At 34.6% G+C, this 10,000-nt stretch overlaps 1 protein-coding gene across 6 annotated transcripts in view; it reads right to left on the reverse strand.

Annotated features, from left to right (window-relative positions):
* pde2a (phosphodiesterase 2A) overlaps positions 1-10,000 on the reverse strand; it is a 158,934-nt gene that overhangs the window by 55,313 nt on the left and 93,621 nt on the right. The window lies entirely within an intron of this gene.

Genomic DNA, 10,000 nt, shown 5'->3' on the forward strand with positions numbered 1-10,000 from the left:
CATTTAAATTTCACTCTTTAAGATTCATAGGAATGTTTTCAATTGAATTGAGATCCTCGTGTTCAGTGTCAGATACTGTGACTTACAATATAAAATCAGATATGCAAATATAGATTAGATTATGTATTTGAACAGATATTGCTGCCGGGATTAGTTTGTGTTAGTAGCTTTAGAGTAGTTATCTGCTTTATCAAAAGAGCAGAGTTTAGTTCAACTCATTTAAATTATGAGCAGCATTATTATTGTTAACTTACACTAAAACATTAAAAAATTATACTTGAAATAAAATAAACACCAACTGAAATAAAATAAATATATATATAAAAAAAGCTAGCTGCCATGGCAACATTTCTCATTGTTTATAGCTTAACCTGAAGGACTAAAATAACCCAAACTATTAAACAAATAAAAAAATAAAAAATAAATAAAAAAATGAATTAGTTAACATAAACTAACTACTTCTCCAGAATTTATTAATCTTAGACAAAGTTAATTTCAACATTTACTAAAACATTATTTAAAATCAAATGTTGAATCTGTAAACTAGTGAACTAACATAATCAATGAACAGTTCGATTTTTGCCAACATCTAAAAAAGATTAATAAATGCTTTAAATATATATCTATTGCTTATCGTTAGTTGATGTTAACAAATTAAACCTTATTGTAAAGTGTCACCAAAAAAATATAATAATAATACAGACAAAAAAAAAAAAAAAAAAAAAAAAAACACACAAACAAATGACTAAAACAAACTAAAATTATACAAACAGAAAATAGGGGAAAAATCGTATTAAAAATATTAAAAACTATAATATATCAATGACACTAAAATATGACTGGCTTTAAAACGGTTTCAAAGCAGAAACTTCAAACTCATCTCTCCATCTCTGAACTGATGAAAGGAAAACTGCACTCAACCAATTAGTGTGTGTGTGTGTGTGTGTGTGTGTGTGTGTGTGTGTTGGCTTTACTACAGCTGGCTTTTATAGATAATTACAAATAATTATCACCAATTATGTTCAGATCATTCCAAAAAAAAGAGAGGGAGAAAAAAGAAAATGAGTTTAAACTCAGCATCAAAATCTCAATTAATAGGATTCCAAAATACATTTGGAAGAAGAGATGAAGCAGCTCTCTCTCTCTCTCTCTCTCTCTCACACACACACACACACACACACACACACACACACACACACACACACACACACACACACACGCACGCACGCACACACGCACACACACACACACACACACACGCACGCACACACGCACACACACACACTCACATTTATCTTGTTTATCAAAATGATGCCTAACATAATAACAATAAATAAACTAATTTAAAAAAAATGATATATGTTTATGTCAGTTAACATTTATTTTATTTAAAGTAAACAAACATTTTTTTTATGGTTTTAGTTTTAGTTTCAGTTAACTATAATAACCCTGATGATGGCTTTACTACAGACTGGTTTTTATAGATAATTACAAATAATTATCTGCAATTATCTTCAAAACATTCCAAAGAACAAAAATAGGTTTGAATTTAACATCAAAATCTTAATTATAGAACGACGTGAAGAAATTTTCAGATGCAGGTGCAACTCTCTCAACAGATCCATCTCTCTCTCTCTCTCTCTCTCTCTCTCTCTCTCTCTCTCTCTCTCTCTCTCTCTCTCTCTCTATTCAATTTAATTTAATTCAATTCAGAAAGCTTTATTGGCATGAGAAAAAGATACATTTTGCATTGCCAAAGCATTTAAACAACATAGAAAATTATTTAGAAACATGAACATTTAGTGAAGTCTATATACAGAAAATAATAATAATAATAAAACTAAATAAAAAATACAATATTATATATATATATATATATATATATATATATATATATATATATATATTAATGGCTAGATATAGCAAAAACAAATAAAATAAAAATAACTAATAACTAAAATGTAAAATATTAACAATAAAATAAAATAAATAGGGAATAATAATAAATAAAAAAAGATTATAATACAGAAATCATGTAACAACTGAACTTAGAAATTGAACATTATATACGTCTCTCTCTCTCTCTCTCTCTCTCTCTCTCTCTCTCTCACACACACACACACACACACACACACACACACACACACACTCAAAGATGAAGACTATTTACACTAATGCTGCTGTATGAAGTTTTGCTGAGTTTGCGTTGCATTGTGAATCTGCACTCATTTTTGTAATCCAGCATTCTGAAATGCAACCGCGCGTGAAATGGAGCTTGTGTAGCTGTAAACGTCGTGTTCATGTACTTGAGGCAAGACACTACAGTTTTTTCATGCACTGGTAAATTTTGAGATTTTATGCTATTTGGCTTTTTCTATAAAGTGTTGTTTCAGACTTATGGAAAGAAAACATCCAAAATACACTTTTTATTGCACTTTATCTGTTTGCGTCTGTAGAATTTCATTACAATACATATCTTTAAAAGCTGTGTTCAATCAATCAACATTTATTTGTTAAGCACATTTAAAAAACAACACAAGTTGGCCAAGTGCTGTATATATCTAAAAATTACTCAATAAACACTCAACAAACATTACTCAACACAAAACAATCTCAATATACAACACTGATCAGGGTCCCAAAACCTTGGGGCAAGTGTATGCCACAGCGTAGAGGAGTGTTTTCAGCACAGATTAAAACATTCTAACAGTCACAGGATCTGATATGCGGTGGAAGACTATTCTAAAGAAGAGGGGCTGCCACAGAAAGTGCACGATCTCCTTTGATTTTCAACCGTGATTTGGGAACAAACTCTGGGATGATCTTAGGGGTCGAGCGGAATAATGATGCTGTAACAGATGTGCTATATACTCCGGAGCAAGACCATGCAAACCTTTAAAACCATGGTCAAAACTTTATATTGGACTCTAAAATCCACAGGAAGCCAGTGTAAGAAGGCCAGCACTGGAGAAACTCTAGACCATTTCCCTGAGCCTGTCAACAGTCTGGCTGTTGCATTTTACACCATAGCAACTTTCTAGACAATCCCAAATATAACGAGTTGCAATAATCCAATCTGGATGAAATAAAAGCATGAATGACAGTTTCCATGTCCTTAAAAGACAGAATTCTCTTCAAATTAGGCGATGCTCCGCAATTGATAGCAACTTCTTTTAACCACGGCATTGACTTGTTTGTCAAATTTCAGCTCTGAATCAAAAATTACACCAAGGTTCCTCGCTTGGGTGTTGACATTAGTGGCTAAGGAGTCAAAGATGTAAAGAAAGCTGTTTGGCTAACTTAGGTGGACGAAAAATCAGCACTTCCGATTTTGACTCATTGAGCTGCAGAGAATTAGCAGCCAACCATGCCCTTATTTCATCCAAACACTCAAACGTTGTAATGTTGGAGTCGTCATTACATCTCATGGGCACATATAGCTGGATATCATCAGCATAACAATAGTAAGACACATTATTTTTTTTGGCAGATTAATCCCAGAGGGAGCATATATAAGGAAAATAAAACAGGACCAAGACATGAGCCTTGAGGAACCCCTGAGGAAATAGGCTGAGAAGACGAAATACAGCTTCCAAACTCCACTGCAAAAGATCTTCCATAGAAATACGAGAACCACTTAAAAGCAAGCCCCCTAATCCCACCCCACTCCTTCAAACGGTCAAGAAGGACTCCATGATCCACAGTGTCAAAAGCCACACTAAGGTCAAGAAGCACTAAAACCGCACGGTTCCCAGAGTCTACAGACAGCAACAGATCATTAGTCACTTTGAGAAGGGCAGTTTCAGTGCTGTGTTGAGACCTAAAACCGGACTGAAATATATCAAATATTTTGTTTTCATTTAAAAAAGCTGAGAGTTGATTAAGATCAACCTTCTCCAATAACTTAGCCAGAAAGGGCAGTTTAGAAATTGGTCAGTAGTTATTTAATGCTGATGGGTCTAAACTTGTGTTTTTTTCTTCAAAAGAGGCTGCACCAAAGCATGCTTAAAATAAGATGGGACCACACCTTCTACGAGGCTCTGATTCACTATAGACATGACCGTAGACCCCACCTCATCCCAGACCTGAATTAACAAACGTGGTGGGATAACGTCAAGCGAACAATAAGATGGCTTAAAATGTTGAATAACTTCTAGCAGATTAGATGTTCTCACAAATGAGTTTTGTCCTCCACTTCAGCAGCACTTATATACACCAAAACTTACAGTTTTATTCATATCGATATTCTGAAGGATTTTACTGAGGGGTTTGTTCATAACATCATTCACCTTATTTTTATAACATTTTATTCCTAAAAACATGGTAAAATTTATTTTTTTCTGTCTATTGACAGTGTTTTCAGATTTTTAGAGTGATAAAAAGAGATATCCAAAATCCCCTCAGTAAAAAACTTTATCTCTAATTTGTCAACAAAATAAAACAAGAATTTTGAACTTGACTTTATCCAATGTTTAGATTTATCTTCAGGAAACATATGCAAATTAGTGTATATTTAGTTAGATAATGCCTCATTTGCATTTTTTTAACAAAACAATTTAAGAAAACTTAAGAAAAATAAAAAAACTTAAGTAAAAATCAAAAACAATCTGTAAAACTTAATGGTATCAATAATCTGGAAAAATATGGTGATACCTTTTACCCTATTCATCTGTGCTGTCTTGCATTGAGTGCGTATCCTAAAAAATAAGAGTGTTTATTAAAGGTACTTGAGTGTTTGTACTTAAATATCCTCTAGAATAAAACCCCTCATGTTTGTTTAATCCAGCATCTGGGGGTCTAAATAACTTTTCTCTCCTCCAGAATCAGGATAAATCTCACGGCAGCAGAGCATGATGGGAGTTTAAGACAACACTGATCTCAGTGTGTGGTCTCAGAGCTTTATTACCCACAAGTCCTCTGGGACCGAGGTCAAGTTGTGTTATTTTACCATTTCAAATTAACCAAAAGAATAAAACCAGAGGGACAATGAGACCTTTAACATTTAAATACTGCAGTGCTTCATAAATCCTGAAGCTTAAAATATCAGCTATAGAGACAGAGAGAAGTCCAACACTTCACTAGAAACATGTCAATATAATGCAAGTGTCCATGATGTGTTCAAATGCCTTATTATATACTTATTATACATAGTTGTATAGTCTATATATATTATATTATATTATATTATAAATAGAATATTAGAGTATTTGAATATATATATATATATATATTACAATACTTCATATATTATTTATAGTTTCACCTTTAAACCAAATTTAATATGCAATGTGAAATAAAACAGAAGGTCCTGGATGCAATATATCAGAGAATTAATGTCTTTATAATGCAATTTCTAAGAAAAAAAAATACTTTCTTACTACACCTGTTTGAAATGCTCATCGTGCATAATGGGAATTAATAAATTATGAAACTGAATCCCAATTTCCACATACATGATAAAATGTATGTCCATTAAATTAGCATATATATTACGCTCATGCATCAAACTGAATATTTCTGCCTGAACGACAAAACACGATGAGTTACGTTCAAACGTTTCTAATTAACTTTAAAAACAGAAAGAGAATTTTCACTTGTGTAGATTCTGATGAGATGATGTTTGTGAACCGGTTCGAGCTTGTCTGATTGGTCTGATTAATTTGAGCATATTAAACATGCCGTGACTCACGGATGATAAATGAACGCGAGCAGTGAATCAGAGCGATGGAAGATGAAGGTCACCGTCAGGATTCACCGTCAGTCTCTGGGATCATTAGAAACGCTGTGAGTTTGTCGAAGGTTTTCACTTCTTATTTTTCTATTTCTGAAGCACAACATGAGAGATGTGAGAAACATCGGCTCTCGTTCTTTCTGCTTTGCTGTTCTCATTTTTAACTCTCTTTCTTAGCGAGCACTTTGTCAATGAGACGTTATTAAAACATGATTCACACTGAATTTAATATGAAACTCATAAGATACTGAAAGCCTGAGGGTCCCATAAACATCCCATTGTATCTGCATCTGTCATCAGGCTGCAAAAAGACATAATAATTTAATTTCAAATGAATGCTTTTATTAGACAATACAATTATTTATAGACAATTATAATTATTCTACATACATAGGCTAAATAGCAAACAAAATGTATAAATAAATATTAAATAAAACGTACAATTTTAAAGGTAAAAATGTACAAACAAAATGTACAAAAAAAGGTTTAATATTATATGTAATTTATAAATACATTTTATATAAGTAGTACCATTTTTGTTTCTTTCGTTTCAATCTTGAATGTTTTTTTATATATATTTTTTTTTATTGCTAATTGTACAACACAGAAAAGGGAAAAACCAAACATAACACAGAACCATTAGTAGTACAATACTGAAACTAAAAATGAATATACAAACTAATATCAAATGTATAAATAACAATTTTAAATAAATATTAAATAGATAGTAAATATTAAATATATATTTTTTTATATATATTTCATGTAAATAAAAAAAAATGATTAAATACTATTTCTAGTGATTAGCAGCAACAGTTCAGGTTAGTTAGTTAATATCTTATAGCTACTTGAATAATGACCAGTGTTATTTTAGTATAACTGAGATACTATAATAGTGTTTATTAATATTTTGAGTTATTTTGTATTTTTATAATTTCCATTTTCATTTCATTTTAGTAAAAGTTTTACTAATTTTGTTTGTCATTTTTATTCAAATATTTTAATATGTTTATATAGTATTTATTAATTTTAATTTTAGTTATTTTAATACATCAAGTTAAACTAAATGAAATTGAGAAAACATGTATGCAACTCGCTGAAAAAAAAGAATAACGTTTTTTTTTTTTTTTTTTTTTTATTGTACTTGAGGCAATATATTTTATGTTTTTAGTTGTATTTAACTATAATAACCCTAATAATGACACATAGTGTAATGACATCTGAAGGAAACTCTTGACTCAGTAACACACGAACATGTTAAATACACACAATAGGACTGTTTTCTCAAGCATTTCCATCTACACTAGTGTAATGGTTCTGGCTTTAACAGCAACATTTCACCAAGCTGAAAAAAAACAACAACAAAAAAACACCTAGAATACATTATTTCCACAAGACTCAAGTGGCCATTTAGTTGAAGCAGGTCAGAAAACGAAGCTGATCTGAGAACAGCGCTCACAGTTAAAGGGCGTAGGGTTGCCAGATTCCCTGCTGCAGAAAATCCTTCATAAGAGGAGGATTAACAGTGTTTGCGGAGAGAGAGTGAGGGGGAGTCCGGCAGAGGAGGAGAGAAATAAAGGATGAAACGGACAACAAGATGAAAGGGTGGAAGAGGGAATTGCAAGACACATGCAAACAAAGCAGTGAGTGGACGATTACGACCGCTGAGATGATGAAAACCAGCAAAGCTGTTTAACATTTTTCTTGCACTTGATGTGTAATGCAGGAGTGTAAATATGAGGATATCAGTGCCATAAGTTTGTGTGTGTGTGTGTGTGTGTGTGTGAGAGAGAGAGAGAGAGAGAGAGAGAGAGAGAGAGAGAGAGAGAGAGAGAGAGAGAGAGAGAGAGAGAGAGAGAGAGAGAGAGAGAGAGAGAGGTCCATTATTAAGTCCAGGTGGGTTCATTAACCTTTTTTAACTCATTTACATAACAGAAATGTCAAAGGAAAGACAAAACAACCACAGACAATCACATAACACCTGTGACCACACACAGGACAGTCTGTATTTTCCATTTATCCTGTAAAATGACCAAACAAAATGACAAGAACATGGAAATGTGCTTGTGTGTAATTGCTCAGAGAAAACATAAAGTGCTTTTCATCAGAATCATATTTCACGTCTATAATCTGTGACTTACAGCTGCTCCAATCATGTGCAACATTTCTCATAAAACACCTGACAACAGCATGTATTTTTATACTCTAACGAACAGAGAAGAATGAGAGAGATAGACAGAGAGAGAGAGCGTGCTAATCACAGTTTCTTGTGCCTACACAACCCACACACTCAGATGAGTATAATACACACACAAGCACACAGCAAACAAGCCTCGTTTACATGCATGGTACATATTCAAATTTTCATTTTGCAACTGCTAGAGCTTTAGTTTAGTTGTTTAAGAGTTGTTTATTATATTTAAAAAATATATACATATAATATAATAATATGATGAAAACAATCACTAACTTGACACATATATGTTCATCTTCTTTGATTTTCTCACTTGTTTTATACATCAGCCTTTATTCTGTTCTAACGGTGTAGTTTGACTCATGTTGGTGTTTGTAAGTTGTTCGCTGCGGCCAGTCGATGTTCAAAGGTTCTGGTTGTTATTCCAACAGCACTGCCTCCCCAGTCGCCATAGAAACACTGGAGACACATGCACTGTAGAATACAGCCAGACCAAAATACAGCCGCACAACAGAAATCATTCTTGTACAGCCAGACTACTAACCTGATAAACTACAGTCACACTACTGACGTCATTCAATTACAGCCTGACTACTGACATGATAAACTACAGTCACACTACTGACATGATAAACTACAGTCATACTACTGATGTTATTCACTTACATCCTGACTACTGACATGATAAACTACAGTCGCACTACTGACGTCATTCACTTACAGCCTGACTACTGACATGATAAACTACAGTCGCACTACTGACATGATCAACTACAGTCACACTACTGACATGATAAACTACAGTCACACTACTGACATGATAAACTAGTCACACTACTGATATGATAAACTACAGTCACACTACTGACATGATCAACTACAGCCACACCACTGACATGATCAACTACAGCCGCACCACTGACATGATCAACTACAGCCGCACCACTGACATGATCAACTACAGCCGCACTACTGACATGATCAACTACAGCCGCACCACTGACATGATCAACTACAGCCGCACCACTGACATGGTCAACTACAGTCGCACTACTGATATGATCAACTACAGCCGCACCACTGACATGGTCAACTACAGTCGCACTACTGATATGATAAACTACAGTCACACTACTGACATGATCAACTACAGCCGCACCACTGACATGATCAACTACAGCCGCACCACTGACATGATCAACTACAGCCGCACTACTGACATGATCAACTACAGCCGCACTACTGACATGATCAACTACAGCCGCACCACTGACATGATCAACTACAGCCGCACCACTGACATGGTCAACTACAGTTGCACTACTGATATGATAAACTACAGTCACACTACTGACATGGTCAACTACAGCCGCACTACTGACATGATCAACTACAGCCGCACTACTGACATGATAAACTACAGTCACACTACTGACATGATCAACTACAGCCGCACCACTGACATGATAAACTACAGTCGCACTACTGACGTCATTCAATTACAGCCACACTACTGACATGATCAACTACAGTCGCACCACTGACATGATCAACTACAGCCGCACCACTGACATGATCAACTACAGCCGCACCACTGACATGATCAACTACAGCCGCACCACTGACATGATCAACTACAGCCGCACCACTGACATGATCAACTACAGCCGCACCACTGACATGATCAACTACAGTCGCACTACTGACATGATCAACTACAGCCGCACCACTGACATGATCAACTACAGTCGCACTACTGATATGATAAACTACAGTCACAATACTGACATGATCAACTACAGTCGCACTACTGATATGATCAACTACAGCCGCACTACTGATATGATCAACTACAGTCGCACTACTGACATGATCAACTACAGCTGCACTACTGACATGATCAACTACAGCCGCACTACTGACATGATCAACTACAGTCGCACCACTGACATGATCAACTACAGCCGCACCACTGACATGATCAACTACAGCCGCACCACTGACATGATCAACTACAGCCGCACCACTGACATGATCAACTACAGTCGCACTACTGACATGATCAACTACAGCCG

The sequence above is a fragment of the Squalius cephalus genome, assembly GCF_949319135.1.
Source record: "Squalius cephalus genome assembly, chromosome: 11".
Taxonomy (NCBI): Eukaryota; Metazoa; Chordata; class Actinopteri; order Cypriniformes; family Leuciscidae; genus Squalius; species Squalius cephalus.